The sequence below is a fragment of the Theropithecus gelada genome, chromosome 4, assembly GCF_003255815.1.
Source record: "Theropithecus gelada isolate Dixy chromosome 4, Tgel_1.0, whole genome shotgun sequence".
Taxonomy (NCBI): Eukaryota; Metazoa; Chordata; class Mammalia; order Primates; family Cercopithecidae; genus Theropithecus; species Theropithecus gelada.
The window spans coordinates 115,060,606-115,076,281 of record NC_037671.1 but is presented as its reverse complement, the minus strand read 5'-3'; the positions used below and the strand labels follow the sequence as shown (position 1 = coordinate 115,076,281).

The 15,676-nt window shown below is 43.1% G+C and overlaps 1 pseudogene; it reads right to left on the bottom strand.

Annotated features, from left to right (window-relative positions):
* Window positions 1-1,089: 1,089 nt before the first annotated feature.
* On the bottom strand, window positions 1,090-15,118 carry LOC112622639 (annotated as a pseudogene).
* Window positions 15,119-15,676: the final 558 nt, after the last annotated feature.

Below are 15,676 nucleotides of genomic sequence, written 5' to 3'. Positions count from 1 at the left end.
TTGCAAGAGAAACCAGGACCTTGTCAAATAGTTCTCTCCATTACCATTTGTTCTCTCAAGGGAAGCTTTAAAAAAAAAAATAAAACAACACATTGGTCTGGTCACCTCATAAATCCAACAAGCATTGGTGTGGCATTTCAGTGGAGAAGGAAACTTGCGGGGAGAAAACCCATCAAGGTTATAAGAAAGGCTCCCAATTTAACTGTCCCTGTCCCTATTTATCCACCTTTATCCACCGTCCAAGACCATCCATTATTCTAGAGCACTCTGCTCTACAAAAGGGGTCAAAGCATCAGGAGCGAGCAAGGAGTGAGAACCAAAAGACATCAAGAAACTGATTTGCTTGAGAAAAGCAGCGATTCTTCCTTTCATAGCTCTCCACGGCTGAGAGAGAAAATGCCCAAGACATTATCTATGTGACTTAGAGACTGCTTTTTGGGAGGTTAAGAGTAGCATGAAGAACTTAAGATGACGATAAGAGTCTACATTTTTAGCTTCAAGGTTTCAACAGAACGTGGATATATTCAAACTTGCAGAAAGGACAGTGTTTAGAAAGGGTAAAACCAGGACACAGAAAACACTGAGAATTGCCACGACCCCCAAGTGCTCCCGGCTCCAGGAAATAACCATTCATGTGTTTGCTGGAGGTCACACAATGTTCCCCTATTACCTGGTGCAAAATGACTCATCACTTCCCAAAAGCTTCTTTTCAAACCATGATTTTCCCATTTATTTTGGTCCAATGCAGTCCTATTCTTTATGGCCTACAGACTCACTCCCAACTACCCCTCTGCGGGGTTAAAAAAAAGGAATTCCCCCTAGGCTGACCCCCAAAACTCAGAATTAAATCAGAGGAGGGGCTGGCAGCCTCCTGGACACTAAACCAACTTGAGGCTAAATCTACCTTTCCAAGAGTGGAAAATGTATTCAGATAATGTTTGAGAATTCATATATGCCACAATAGGATAAAAACTAAAAGGTAGAAATCTCACACTTTTCCTTCTACCTTTCTCCCCTACTGCCCAACCAGATTGCAGATGTTATATCACTGTCATTACCATTTCTGCTAAATGGCGGCCCCTAGGCACTAATCACATGGCAACTGCATAGTGACATAAGGCACCACAACTCTTCCTCTAAAAAGCTGTAGTCTGTTTCTGGCTATATTGGCGATTCTCCAGTTACTTCAATACTTTAAAGGCTGCAGCAGCATGCAAAAGAATTTCATTTTTTGTTTTTAAAAAAAGGTAAGAAAGGTCTTAAGGAGATGGTGAGTTTTATTTTGTCTTGTGTGGATAGAGGTTTGATTTGCTCTGGAATGTTCCAGGGTGGAGAAAAACTAGGAGAAAGCACAGGATGTAGAGGTCTATTCCGTGTAATCTTCTCCCTCGTTTTCATCTTCACCATCAACAGAGACAGCAGCATACTTGCTTGCAGAACAGAACTTGGAAGCCGGGTTTTCCTCAGGTTTCTTTGGCTCAGGTGCAGATCTGGAGTCTTGATCCTTTTTGCCATCTTTCCTATCTGACTCCTTCCAGCGGTTTTTGTTCCCTCCATCTCCTGGACCACAGCTAGCTTTCCCAGTTTGGCCTTTTGGGACATTCATCCCATCTACTTTATTTTCATCTTTCCTTGCTGGTCCTTCCTCAGATGGTTGAGCCAGAGCTACTTTTCCCCCACCACTTGCAGGGGATTGCTGCTCTGTGTCTGAGCTCTGAGATGGAGCAGGAGGGTTAGAACTTCGCTTCACCCAAGCATTCTCCTTTGGTGGAGGGGCTGGCATTACCTTTAGGGGCTGATCAGGTTTGGGAGGTTTAGAAGTTGGAGAGTGACAATCTTCCTCCTTATTGAGTGTTTCATTTTCTAGAGACTTCTCACTCTCTCTCCTTCGTGCATTTCTGCCAGATGTGGCGGAGGTCCCGGTCTGCTATGACTCACTTCCTGTCCTCGACCGTTCCCGTTCCTGAGTTTCTTCACTTCGCCAGCTTGGGTGTCTTTCCCGAGGCCGTCGTTCTGGTTTTGGCTTATCCAGCTGACGCTGCAACTTCTCTCGTTCCTTCTGTAGCGGTTCTTCTATTTCTTTTTCTCTAGCAGCTGTGTCAACGGGCTTTGCCCCTCCAAAGATAGAAGCAGCTGGACTGCACTGGGAGGTACCAGCAGAGGAATCATCTTCCTTAGGAGTACTCGGAGGAGTTAGATTCAGTTTGGGTCTTTGGCGGGGGGACCTCTATCATCACGCCTATACTCATCCCGAGAGTAATCATCTCATCTCTGGAGCTCCACGACTCATCATCCTGTCTGTCGTATCGGTCTTCATAGCGGTCCCCGCGTCCTCTGTAGACATCATCCCTGCGGTACCCACGGCCGAATGCTCTTCCGCCACTGCCTGTCCGGGAATCACAGCCTCCATCAGAGTCTCTGCTGCCTCGGTCATCACAGCGACCCCGGCCACCGTATCAATCCATGTCCCAGCGTGGGCCATCCAGATCCCCATCCCGATCCCCATCGCCATACCAGTCTGAATCATAACCATCTCGACACTTGTCTCCAAAGCTATCATCACCTCTTCTGGACGAGTAGTCATCAAAGCTGTCTGTGGCAGAATGAGCCCTCCAGTCTGTATCTGTTTTGTCAGAATCCCCATTTCCATCACGGCCAAAAGAACGATCATCCCTGTCTTTATCCTGTGCTTGATCAGCAACGTCCACTCGAATTCTCCTGTTACGTAGATACCCTTCACTGAGACTCAGGGCACTGAGCAGGGAATCCAGGTCCTCAAATGCAGCATAACCAAAACCTTTCAACCTCTCTGGATTGCTGGGTTCACGTGGTAAATGCACTGCACTGATGTTTAATCCTCTAAAGAATTCCCTAACTGACTCTTCTATAACATCATAGGAGAGGTTCCCCAGGAAAGCAGTGTTGGGTGGCGATTTGGGAAGACGGCTCCGGTCGATATTGGGTTCCCGAGCAGCCCGTGGAGCAGTGGGAAGGATGGGACGGTCAGTTGGAGGCGCCCTATACGCATCATCGTCATTACTGTGCCGAGTTGTTGAAATTCTCCTTCCAGATCATCCGTTTCATCAGCCCAGCTGACTGGTTTGGAAACATAGGTTCTTCCTCCGCCAGTACTCCCATCCTCAGCCAGAAAGTCTGTTAGGGAGATAATCTTCACATTCTTGTTCTTCTTTTTTGCTGAGGCGCCATGTTGGGAGAGGGAAAGAGAATGCTACCTCATTCCTTAAAATGGCCCAAAATACTCTTTTCCAGACTTTCACCTTATTGAACTGAATTTTCCTTCATTGAACTACATAGAATAAATCCAATCACTCTTGACAAAATCTTTTCAAATGCTTGAAGCCTTCCCAGTCAGCCTCCAAATATTTTCTTTTTATTTTATTTTATTTTTAAAAATTTTTAAATTTTTTATTTTTTTGAGATGGAGTCTCACTCTGTCACCCAGGCTGGAGTGCAGTGGCACAATCTCAGCTCACTGCAAGCTCCCCCTCCTGGGTTCAGGCTGTTCTCCTGCCTCAGTCTCCTGAGTAGCTGGGACTACAGGCGCCCGCCACCACGCCCGGCTAATTTTTTGTATTTTTAGTAGAAATGGAGTTTCGCCGTGTTAGCCAGGATGGTCTTGATCTCCTGACCTCGTGATCCGCCTGCCTCAGCCTCCTAAAGAGCTGGGATTACAGGCGTGAGCCACCACACCCGGCCCAAATATTTTCTTGTTTTTTTTTTTTTTTTTGAGACGGAGTCTCGCTCTGTCGCCCAGGCTGGAGTGCAGTGGCCGGATCTCGGCTCACTGCAAGCTCCGCCTCCTGGGTTCACGCCATTCTCCCGCCTCAGCCTCCCGAGTAGCTGGGACCACAGGCGCCCGCCACCTCACCCGGCTAATTTTTTGTATTTTTTAGTAGAGACGGGGTTTCACCGTGTTAGCCAGCATGGTCTCGATCTTCTGACCTCTTGATCCGCCCGTCTCGGCCTCCCAAAGTGCTGGGATTACAGGCTTGAGCCACCGCGCCCGGCCCCAAATATTTTCTTAAAGCTAAAAATTCTCCAGATCTTTATATGATATGAAGTGTTTTGTTTTGTTTTGTTTTATTGTTTGTTTGAGACAGAGTCTCGCTCTGTTGCCCAGGCTGGAGTGCAGTGGCACAATCTCAGCTCACTGCAACCTCCGCCTCCCAGGCTCAAGTGATTCTCGTGCCTCAGCCACTGGGGTAGCTGGGATTACAGGCGGGCGCCAACACACCCTGCTAATTTCTGTATTTCTAGTAGAGGCAGGGTTTTGCTATGTTGGCCAGGCTGATCTCGAACTCCTAGCCTCAAGTGATCTGCCTGCCTTGGCCTCCCAAAGTGCTGGGATTACAGGCATGAGCCACTGTGCCCGGCCATGGTTTTAAGATCTCTCATGATCCTAGTCATTGAACTTTGGACATGGTCAATGGTCTAGACCCATCCTAAGAAGAGGCTTCCATGACTGAAAGCCTACAATGTAGATATGATCCGATGGATGAAGGAATCAATGGGTTTATTTATTTCTAGGATTTGAGCATTACACTGCTACAGAAACCTAACCTTGTATTGAGATTTCTGTTTTGGTTTGGTTACAGTTTGGGTTTATCTGCTTGCTTGTTTTGCAGAGGGTCATAGAGTTTAGTGGCAAAGCTGGGCTGTTGACTCAGATTACGTTTGCGTCATTTAAAAATCTCTGAGCTTTTTCATAATTCCTCTTAAATCACATCTTCCACTCATTACTTGTGCTGTTTCTTTTTGAACCTCCTGCATGTTGGTTGCTATTAAATTTCATCTTACTGCTCTTTGTACGTCAGTGTAACAGCACATTCCACCTCTTGCAAATGTTGGCATGTCATTCCTGCATTAGCCATCCAACCCAGCTCTGGTCATCTGCTTCCAACAGGAAAAGACAAAGAGGAAAGAGAACCAATATTTAGAACATTTATTAAGACGCCAGTAAGCTAGACAATTGTTTCTAACTTTTTAATTGACATCAACACACATACAGAAAAGTGCACAAAAAAACATACAATTCAATGAATTCTCACAAAGCAGATGCCTGTGTAGCCACCCATGTCAAGAAAGAGAACATTAGACTGGGAATGTTTTAATAAGCATTTTTCTCTTTAAATCCTCAAGCCTACTTGGTAATTATTATTAAACCTGGTTTATAAGATGATAAAACAGATTCAGAAAGGTTAAGTGGCTTGCCTTGCTGACTTCCACAGCTGGGAGTTGTAAAGCACAGAATGGGCCCCACGCGGTGGCTCATTCCTGCAATCCCAGCACTTCGGGAGGCTAAGGCGGGTGGAGCACTTGAGGTCAGGTGTTTGAGACCAGCCTGGCCAACATGGTGAAACCCCGTCTCTATTAAAAATACAAAAATTAGCTGGGCATGGTGGCACCCACCCGGTAGTCCCACGTACTTGGGAGGTTGAGGCAGGAGAATCACTTGAACCCAGGAGGCGGAGACTGCAGTGAGCTGAGATTGCACCACTGCACTCCAGCCTGGGTGATGGAGCAAGACCCTGTCTCAAAAAAAAATCTAATGTACCCCATAAAAATATACAACTATTATGTATCCACAAAAATAAAAAAAAAAAAGAAAGAAAGAAGGAACCCAACATTTGCCTATAAGAACAGAAACTGCGCTTCCACAAGTCAACAAACAAAAAAAAGCCAATGTAGTCCTATTATCCCCATGCTTAGCACTATCTGAAATGTCCTCTCCCTCCCTCCCATCCTTACTTTTTTTCTGATCAACTCTTCATCCCCACTTCAGCATTCCTTCCTCTGTGAAGCTTTAGGAGACTTTCTCAGGTTGAGTTAATCAGTTCCTCTTTTGTGACCTTCTGGTACTTCTTATTCTTCTAGTTAGAGCAGTGGTCTCATGAATTCCTATTGCCTCGGTTATCTCCCTCATGAAAGAGTTGTCTTGAGGGGAGGAGTATGGTTTATTCATCTTTATACTTCCACTGGTTAACAAAGTGTGTGCTGTGGTATTGTTGAACGCGGTAGAGGATGGCTGAGAGAATGCAGAGCTTGAGGGCAGAAGCGGGGCTGCAGGTGCTGGGGGCTGAACTAGGGCAGCAGTAGTGGGGATGGAGATGCTTAGGACAGCTGGTCCAAAATCCTGGTCATTATTAAATCACCTTAGGAGGCTGGGGAGGACTTTAAAATGCAGACGCTCAGGCCACTTTCAGATGTACTGACTCAGTCTCTAGGAAAGGGACTCCAAATCTGAATTCATTTAGAAGTCCTTTAGCAGGGCTGAGTGCAGTGGCTCACACCTGTAATCCCAGCATTTTGGGAGGCTGAGCGTGTGGATCACCTGAGGTCAGGAGTTCGAGACCAGCTTGGCCAACGTGGTGAAACCCCATCTCTACAAAAAATACAAAAATTAGCCAGGCGTGGTGGCAGGTGCATGTAATCCCAGCTGCTCGGGAGGCTGAGGCAGGAGAATGGCTTGAACCCAGAAGGCGGAGGTTGCAGTGAGCCAAGGTCACAGCACTGCACTCCAGCCATCTCCAAAAAAATAATAAAGAAGTCCTCCTTTAGGGGATTCGGATACTCAGCCAAGTTTGGGAACCACTGACGTAGGTAGTGTCCTGAGTCATACTTGGAGGACACATGGAAGGCAGGGAAAGGGGGGAAAAGAAAGAGGAGTCTGGGTCCTAGGTTTGCCCAGCGTGGATGATGATGATGGCATTGATGGAGTGAGTGCTGGAGGAGGCTCGGGGTGAAGCTGTTCTGCATGAGCTGAGCGTGTGGTGTCTGCACATATCCAGATGAAGATGACCTTTTGGCAGCTGGGAGCCAAGCTGGGGACTCAGGAGAGCAATCTGTCACTTACGACCTTGAGAATTTGCCATTTTGCTAGGAAAAAGGTCATCTTCCCATACTCACTCTGTTCTCTAGTTTAGCAGAAAGAGGTAAAAATTACTTTTACTTTCTAACTGATTAAGCCTGACAATCAATAGTGATAATCCAGAAATAGGTACATTTAATTCACTTACGACAGTCCTAGGGTTTGCATAGTTACCTGTTTCTCATAGTTAAACAAATGCTTTAAAAGAAATTAAAAGAAGGATATTTTCGGTAAAATATGCAAGAAGGATATTTTTGAGAAAATATGCACTTTAAAAATGGTCATGTTTTAACTCCAGTGGATGTTAATAATTGACTTGAAAGTCTGTTTTTACAAAGAAATCCTGGACTCATAAACGGATATTTGACCCCCCTATACCATAAAAGGGCAAAAACATGTCTGCAGAAACATCTGACCTAATCAATTTTCAAATTAATCTAAAATTACTATTTGAATTCAAATGTAGTAAATGTCATAGGTCCTTTCTCTGGGGCACAGACATAAACCTGATCTGCTAAATGACATAAAATAGAGGACAGAGCAATTTCTTTGGTGAGTATGAATAAGCATTGGAGCCCATCTGGATAATTTACATAAAAATTGGATTTTCGCTCTTGAATTATCTTTTTATAGTGGACATCTCTCATATTGTCTCCTCAGCCTCCTGTTCCCCTTGTCTTCCCCTGTGAGGCTCCTGCAAAAACTGCCCTTTTTTAAAATTTGTTTATATTCAGGACACAGCCTCACTCTGTCGCCCAGGCTGGAGTGCAGTGGCACCATCTCGGCTCACCGCAGCCTCTGCCTCGTGGATTCAAGTGATTCTCCTGCTTCAGCCTCCCAAGTAGCTGGGATTACAGGTGTGCACCACCATGCCTGGCTAATTTTTGTATTTTTAGTAGAGACAGGGTTCCACAACATGTTGTCCAGGCTGGTCTCAAACTCCTGACCTCAAGTGATCCTCCCACCTCAGCCTCCCAAAGTCTTGGGATTACAAACGTGAGCCACTGCGCCTGGTCAGAAACTGGCCTGTTTTTATGGTGCTCCATTCCTCTGGTGGAAGTTCACTGGTCCAAGATCAAGCTCACGTATCCCCAGGGGCCGCCAGCTCTCTCCCCCAGGGCGTCTGCCTTTGGGATCCAGCCTTGAAGGCAATCCTTTTCTAGAACTAGAAACTCCCAGGATAAAACTTGGGAACTGACGACGTTACGCACCATTGAAAGAAATCCTTTCAACAGAGGATGAAGCCCAAAGAAGAGGATGGGAAGCATCCTGACCCTTGTTCTAGTAGCTTCGGCAGTCAAGCTGGAAGGAGGACCTCTCATAGTCAGATTGGTTCATTCTTCTTTATGTTCTGTGATCCAAGAACTCCTTTTAGCCTACTCTAGAGAAAGATGGGTTTCTAGTCTCCTGAAATCAAGACTGCCAAGAGTAATAATGTACCATTTCATACAGATCGACTCTCCAACTCAACCTCTGAGATCCTAACTTTCCTTAAAACCAAAACGAATGAGCAGAACAAGGGATAGAAAGTATCTTAGAAACTATTAGTCTCTATTACAGGTTGGATTGTGTCCCCTCCCCACAAGAGATATATTAAAGTTCCGGCCCTGGCGCAGTGGCTCACGCCCGTAATCTCAGCACTTTGGGAGCCCGAGGTGGGCAGATCACTTGAGCTCGGGAGTTCAAGACCACCCTGGCCAACACAGCGAAGCCCTGTCTCTTCTAAAAACACAAAAATTAGCTGGGCATGGTGGCTCACACTTGTAATCCCAGCTACTCGGGGGTCTGAGGCAGGAGAATCGCTTGAACCCTGGAGGCGGAGGTTGCAGTGAGCCGTGATCACACCACTGCACTCCAGCCTGGGTGACAGAGTGAGACTCCACCTCAAAAAAAAAAAAAAAAAAAAAAAGAAGAGGAGAAGAGACACAGAGACAGGGAAACAAGAGAGAAGACGGCCACATGGTGACAGGTGCAGAGTGGAGTGATACAGCTACAAGCCAAAAAACATCAAGGATTGCTAGAAAACACCAGAAACTAGAAGAGGCAAGGAAAGGTTTTTCCCTACAGGTTTCAGAGGGAACATGGGCAAAACCTTGATTTCAGTCTTCTGATCTCCAGAGCTCTGAGACAATATGTTTGTGTTATTTTAAGCCACCCAGTTTGGCATACAGTATTTGGTAGCCCTCGCAAACGAATAGTTTCTAAGATACTTTCTATCCCTACATTGTTCTGCTTTGGTGCTCTCATGTGGTTGAGAAGGAGCCAAAGGTACCAAGTTCTTTTCCTTGTGAAGTTCAGATGGATGCCCAGATGAATGGGGCAAGAGGGATGAGGGAGGGGATTACAGACTGTGGGATTATAGACTTTGATTCCAACAGTTGTCAAATTGAGGTTACACACTGAGTCTTGGTTAGGGGGGCACTTCAGACAATCCCTGATATATAGCAGACCCTCACAAAAGGTTGCTTTTCTGGATATATTACATTAATACAAAGAAGAGCTGAAGAAATACATTCAAAAGCTGTTTGATGTGAGCTCAACTGCTAACTCCATCCCACAGCCCAGTTCCATGCTGCTTCTGTCCACTCCTTTATTTTTTTGGATTTTTGCCAAAGTTCTAGGATGTAAAGGCCCCCTCTTCAAGGAACATTTATTTAGAATGTCTTGCTACACTCGAAAACACAAATCTCTCTTGGTTTGTACATTGTTGTCTTAACCAGAGCAAAATCCAGTTGGTAAACAAACCAAAAAAAAAAAAAAAAAAAAAAAAAAAACCTATTTTGGCCTCCACAGCTGCCACCCCTTACCTCCATCTCTCACACATTTTCTAGTATGTAAAGAACTTGTGACTGTGAGGACAAGTAGATTTTCACACAGATAGAAACTGAGAGTACAGCCATTCATCGCTCTGTGGACAAATCTTCAAATCCATGCGTTTTCACTCACTGGAATGTAAGAAGTTAACGGTATTTTCACAGGATAAATCTGGATGTTTCCGTAAATCTTAAGTTGTTCATGCTAACCACGAGTGTGTCCATCAGTAATACATGAGATCTCCAAAAGATTTAGGAGAGACATTGGTGAAGGTGTTTATTTTTATTTATTATTATTTTAAATTAAATTAAATTTTCATAGAGTCTTGCTGTGTTGCCCAGGCTGGTCCTGTTGTTTCCTTTTCTCCTTCCTTCCTTCCTTCCTTCCTTCCTTCCTTCCATCCTTCCTTCCTTCCTTCCTTCCTTCCTTCCTTCCGTCCTTCCTTCCTTCTTTCCTTCCTTTTCTTTCTTTCGACAGTCTCACTATGTTGCCCAGGCTGGAGTGCAGCAACACCATCAGGGCTCACTGCAGCCTCTACCTCTGCAGGATCAGGCGATCCTCCTGCCTCAGCCTCCCAAATAGCTGGGATATGTAGATTTGGAGTGGGTATCCATTTCAGGTAGGAGGAAGAACAGTATTAGCAAAGGCAGAGACAAGAAAGCACCATGCATTTTGGAGATAATAGAATCAAGCTTTTCGGAGTGGAAGGGATTTTAACACATTGGTTAGTCCAGTGATTTTTCATATCACGTTAAATTGTAGAACTCTAAAAGATGATTTAGAGACAATGTACAAAGCAGACAAAAGTGAAGCTGATCTGAGTAGATTGGGGTGGATCTAGTGGGACCCAGCCATGATGATATGAGACACCCATGTGTAACCTTCATAAGAGAAATGTAAACTGAAGTCAAGATAAGGTTTGGTTAACAAATACAGATAGGAAGAGAATTGAATAAATAGAGACATTCATGTCCCTGGGTGGAGAAGTGTCCATTGTTTCCTAATTAATGTATACCTTTACTGCTATTCCAACTCAAATCCTCATGGAAGTTTTGTAGAACTTAATCTTTTTTTCAGGAAGAAGACTCTAGAATTAGGAGAATTACTCTAACATTTAACAGTATATTGTAAAACTGTAGTAATTTGCATTCTATATATTTATCATGTAATACTATAATACTTTCTAATACATAATAAAGAACAGTGTGATAATGGGTATACAAGGCTTATCCAAAGATAAGCCTTATTATACAATAAAATTAAATACATGAGAAAAAGCCATTACAAAATCAAAGGGAAAGATAAAGAAAAATGGAGTTTTCTTTGGGAATAATATATACGTCATCTGGAATAAAAATCCTATTGCTATTCACTACAAACCTATACCAAAATAAGTTCCAGATGATTTAAGGTTTTAATATATTTTAAAATATAAAAAAGAATAAAATAAATTAAATAGGTAGTAAACATCTAGATAGAAAAATGACATTCTATACTAAGAAACACTTGAAATCAAAAGATGAACAGATTTTAATAGATACAATGTTAAATTGCTCTAAGTAAAAAACAACATTAAAATCAGTAACCAAAAACAAGGCACAAATAGGCTGAAAAGTGCAAAAATGAACACTATACAAACTTAATCACCTTTTTGTATGATTTCATAAAGTAAGAAACATCACCAAGACCTTCCCCACAAAATGAGTAGACAACCCACCAAATAAAATTTGCAAACACATATATGGAAAGATGATTAAACGTATTTGCAGGCAAAGAAATACAGACTTTGGCCGGGCACAGTGACTCACGTCTGTAATCCCAACACTCTGGGAGGATGAGATGGGTGGATTGCTTCAGCCCAGCAGTTTGAGAATAGCCTGGCAACACGGTGAAACCCTGTCTCTACCAAAAATACAAAAAAGTTATCCAGGGATGGTGGTGCACACCTGTAGTCCCAGCTACTTGGGAAGCTGAGGCAGGAGGATCACTTGAGCCTGGGGGGTTGAGGATGCAGTGAGCCAAGATGGCACCTGCACTCCAGCCTAGGCAACAGAAAGAGAACTTGTCAAAAAAAAAAAAAAAAAAAAAAAAAGGAAAGGAAATATATAGGCTTTGATTTTTTTTGTCATTCTAGCCAATTAACCTTTTCTAAAGAAATTATTATGAAATTCCAACTAGCCTAAAAATAAAAGTTTTTTTTTTTTTTTCTTTTTTGAGACAGTCTCATTCTGTTGCCCAGGCTGGAATGCAGTGGTGCAATCTTGGCTCAGTGCAACCTCCACCTCCTGGGTTCATGATGCAATTCTCCTGCCTTAGCCTCCTGAGTAGCTGGGATTACATGCATGTGCCACCAGACCAGGCTAATTTTTGTATTTTTAGTAGAGACAGGGTTTCACCATGTTGGCCAGGCTGGTCTTGAACTCCTGACCTCGGGTAATCCAGCTGCCTCCCCATCCCAAAGTGCCAGGATTACAGGCGTGAGCCACTATGCCCCGCCTAAAATAGTATTTTTAAGTGTCTATCCTTAAAATAATTCAAAAAAGTGAGAAAAGTTTGATGTACAAAGCCATTCAGCTCAGTATTATTTATAATACCAAAAAGCAAATATGCAAACAAATGAATAAATTAAGCCACAATGGAAGATTGGTTAAGTAAAATGGAATATACTAACTTGATAGCAGATTATGCATTCATTTAAAGTTTTTAATGCAAAAACTGTGCAAAATGATTTTATGTTGAGTAGAGGCAACAGCAAACCTGTGTTACCCCTACTGTATCCCCAGTGCTTAGCACAGCACCTTGTCCCCAGTAGGGAACCAATATGATTTGTTAAGTGAATGAAAACTGCACACACACGGTATGACTCTGGACCATGTAAAACCTACTTACAGAGAAAAGAATGAAAAGAAATATCAATAATGGTAGAAGTGTAGAAGCTATACTCCTACTTTACATTTCTTTTCATTTTTTGAAAAAAAAAAATAAAAAGAGGCAATGCCCAAAATATTATATGGGGAGTACTTATAATTGTTCATCAAACTTTAACTGGGTGTCCTGTATTGTTATTTGCTAAGTCTAGAAAACCTACTAAACATCAGATTTCAAATCCTTATAGTTAATGTTTGCTTATTTTATATAGACATATGTTTTAGAGACGGGATCTGGCTCTATGACCCAGGCTGGAGGGCAGTGGCACAAACACAGCCCACTGCAGCCTCGCCTCCTGGGCTCAAGTGATCCTTCTGCCTCAGTCTCCCAAGTAGCTGGGACTGCAGATGTGTGCCACCACGCCTAATTTTGAAATTTTTTGTAGAGGTAGGGAGTAGCGCTTTGTTGCTCAGGCTGGTCTTGAACTCCTCAGCTCAAGTGATCTTCTCGCCTTAGCCTCCCAAAGTGCTGGGATTACAGGCGTCAGCCACTGGGCTCAGCCCCTAACAGTTAATTTTTGCAGTTTATTGAACCAATCAGTTCCCTTGATGCGTGGTTATTTTTTTCTTCCTCATACATAATTGTGTGTATTTTTTCTGTATAGAAAAAGTGTAAACAAAGAGAAAAAACTGCACTAAATCCCACTACCAAAGATAACTACCATTTATATTTTGTTTAAGACATTTCCTACATATATGCATATAAGATTTATATATGTAGTTTTACATACATATGAAATCATACCATAGATGCTTTCTTGTAATCGTGTTTTTTTTGCTATTTATGTTTTCCTTGACTGCCAATTTCACTGCCTGTTCAGAGGTCTGACTTCCATAAAAATCCCATTTACTTACCATTCCCGGGGGCCAGCAGTACATGGGCCACATATGCAGATGATTAACTGGTAGTTTGTTGTTTTTCTGGCAAATCACATAGCACAGGCTTACAGAGGGGCCTCCCTTGAGAGCACAAGCCCAGAACCTGTTATCTAAGCCCTCCAGAGTCTTGAAAAAGAGACACAATTTTGTGAGGAATATGTTCATGTGAATTGGTACTTACTAGGCTTTATTTCATCTCATACCAATTTTGTTCCAGAAACTTCCTAGAAAGCTATGAAAATATGAGACAATGACCATGGATAATACGATATCTGGGAGAGGTACCGATTGCACAATGCAGTCTTTTTTTTTTTTTTTTTTTTTTTTTTTTGAGACGGAGTGTCACTCTGTCACCCAGGCTGGAGTGCAGTGGTGCAATGTTGGCTCACTGCAAGCTCCACCTCTCAGGTACAAACAATTCTCCTGCCTCAGTCTCCTGAGTAGCTGGGATTACAGGTGCATGCCACCATGCCTGGGTAATTTTTGTATTTTTTGTGGAGATGGGATTTCACCACGTTGGTTAGGGTGGTCTCAAATTCCTGAGCTCAAGTGATCCACCCACCTTAGCCTCTCAAAGTGCTGGGATTACAGGCATGAGCCACCAGGTGCATGAGCCACCTGGCCCATGCAATGCAATCTTAGCGGCTGAATTCAACATTTATTGAGCAGCTACTATAGGCCAGACACAGGGTTAAGCACACAAAGAATAGGAAGACCAAGAAAATGTACCCCAGCCAGAAGAAGCTTCAGCTTACTCAACATAATATGAAGTAGACATTCATCTATGATTCTACCATTCAGAAATACTATTATTAACATCCATCCAGATATAATAATTATAATGCCTAGCACTTACAGAGTTTTTCTTTTTTCTTTCTTTCTTTCTTTTTTTTAATAGAAACAGCCTCTCACTAGGTTGCCCAGGCTGGTCTCGAAGTCCTGGGCTCAAATAATACTCCCACCTCGGCCTCTCAAAGTGCTGGGATTACAGGCGTGAGCCACCACATTCAGCCTGCAGCTCTTATTTTATACAGACTTTGTTTTAAGAGTTTTAATAGTCACTTATGAAATCCTCAAAATATTATTGCAATATACAATTTGTATTTCTATTGCACGGATGAAGAAACTGAAGCAAAGAAAGATTATTTAACTTGCCTTAAATTGCACAGCTATAATGTGGTAGGGCCTCAATTCAAAACCAATGTCTCTCCATAGATGAGACAGAGAGAGCGAGAGAGAGAGAGAAGAGAAGAGAGATGACATTGCTTTGGAAACCAGATTTTGAAACAAATTGCATACAACACTTACTATGTGTCAATTACTGTCCTGAATATTTTAAATATTATGATTTATTTTATCCATAAAGTTAGCATGTACTATTTATTTCATCCAGACAACTTAGTGACCGACCACAAGTGACTTTAAGAACCTTAAGAAGGGCTAGACTGCCACGACACCTGGGGTTGCCTTGCATTTCATCAGAGCTTCTCTACATTAGGGGGCTCTGCCTCACCTGAAAATCAAGATCCCTTAGGTGAAACTTTTCAAGTCTGCTTTCCCAGCCTTGACTTTCATGGTCACACCTGAAGTCGTTTATCTCTGGACCCATCTCCTGGAAGGTTTAGGGATAATTGATAAATGCCCATGCACAGGTAAGCAACAGCCCCGGATTGTTAGCTGTATAATTGCATCCATACACCTGAAAAATGTGAGCAATTTCGCTCTGAGCTCTGAGGTGGTCATATGAGCAGATTTTCAAGTGATGTGTGGGAAACTGAGAACACAATTGTCAGCCTCGGAGAAATGAGCACCACCCCAAGGGAGGTAGTCCCTGGAGGTGGCGCTGTGCAGACCTCCAGGACCCAGCGGTATCAGCTGCCTTGAGCGAGTGAAGCTCCATGGTGAGTGTGCCAGAGAACAGCTTTCATTTCCTCTCATCCATCCCTTTCTCTTGGGCAAAATGAACCGTAAAGTTTATATTCACTTTAGTGCATACATTTTAAATATGCCCTATAAAACCACAGGCGTAATGAATTCAAGATGCCCACATCATAGTAATTCTGCATACAAGCTGTGTTTTATGATTTGGATCCAGTCTTTTTAGGATTTTTCAATAGGACCAGACTCCAGACTGCAGGGAAATGAAAAGAAGGATAATGATATGAAG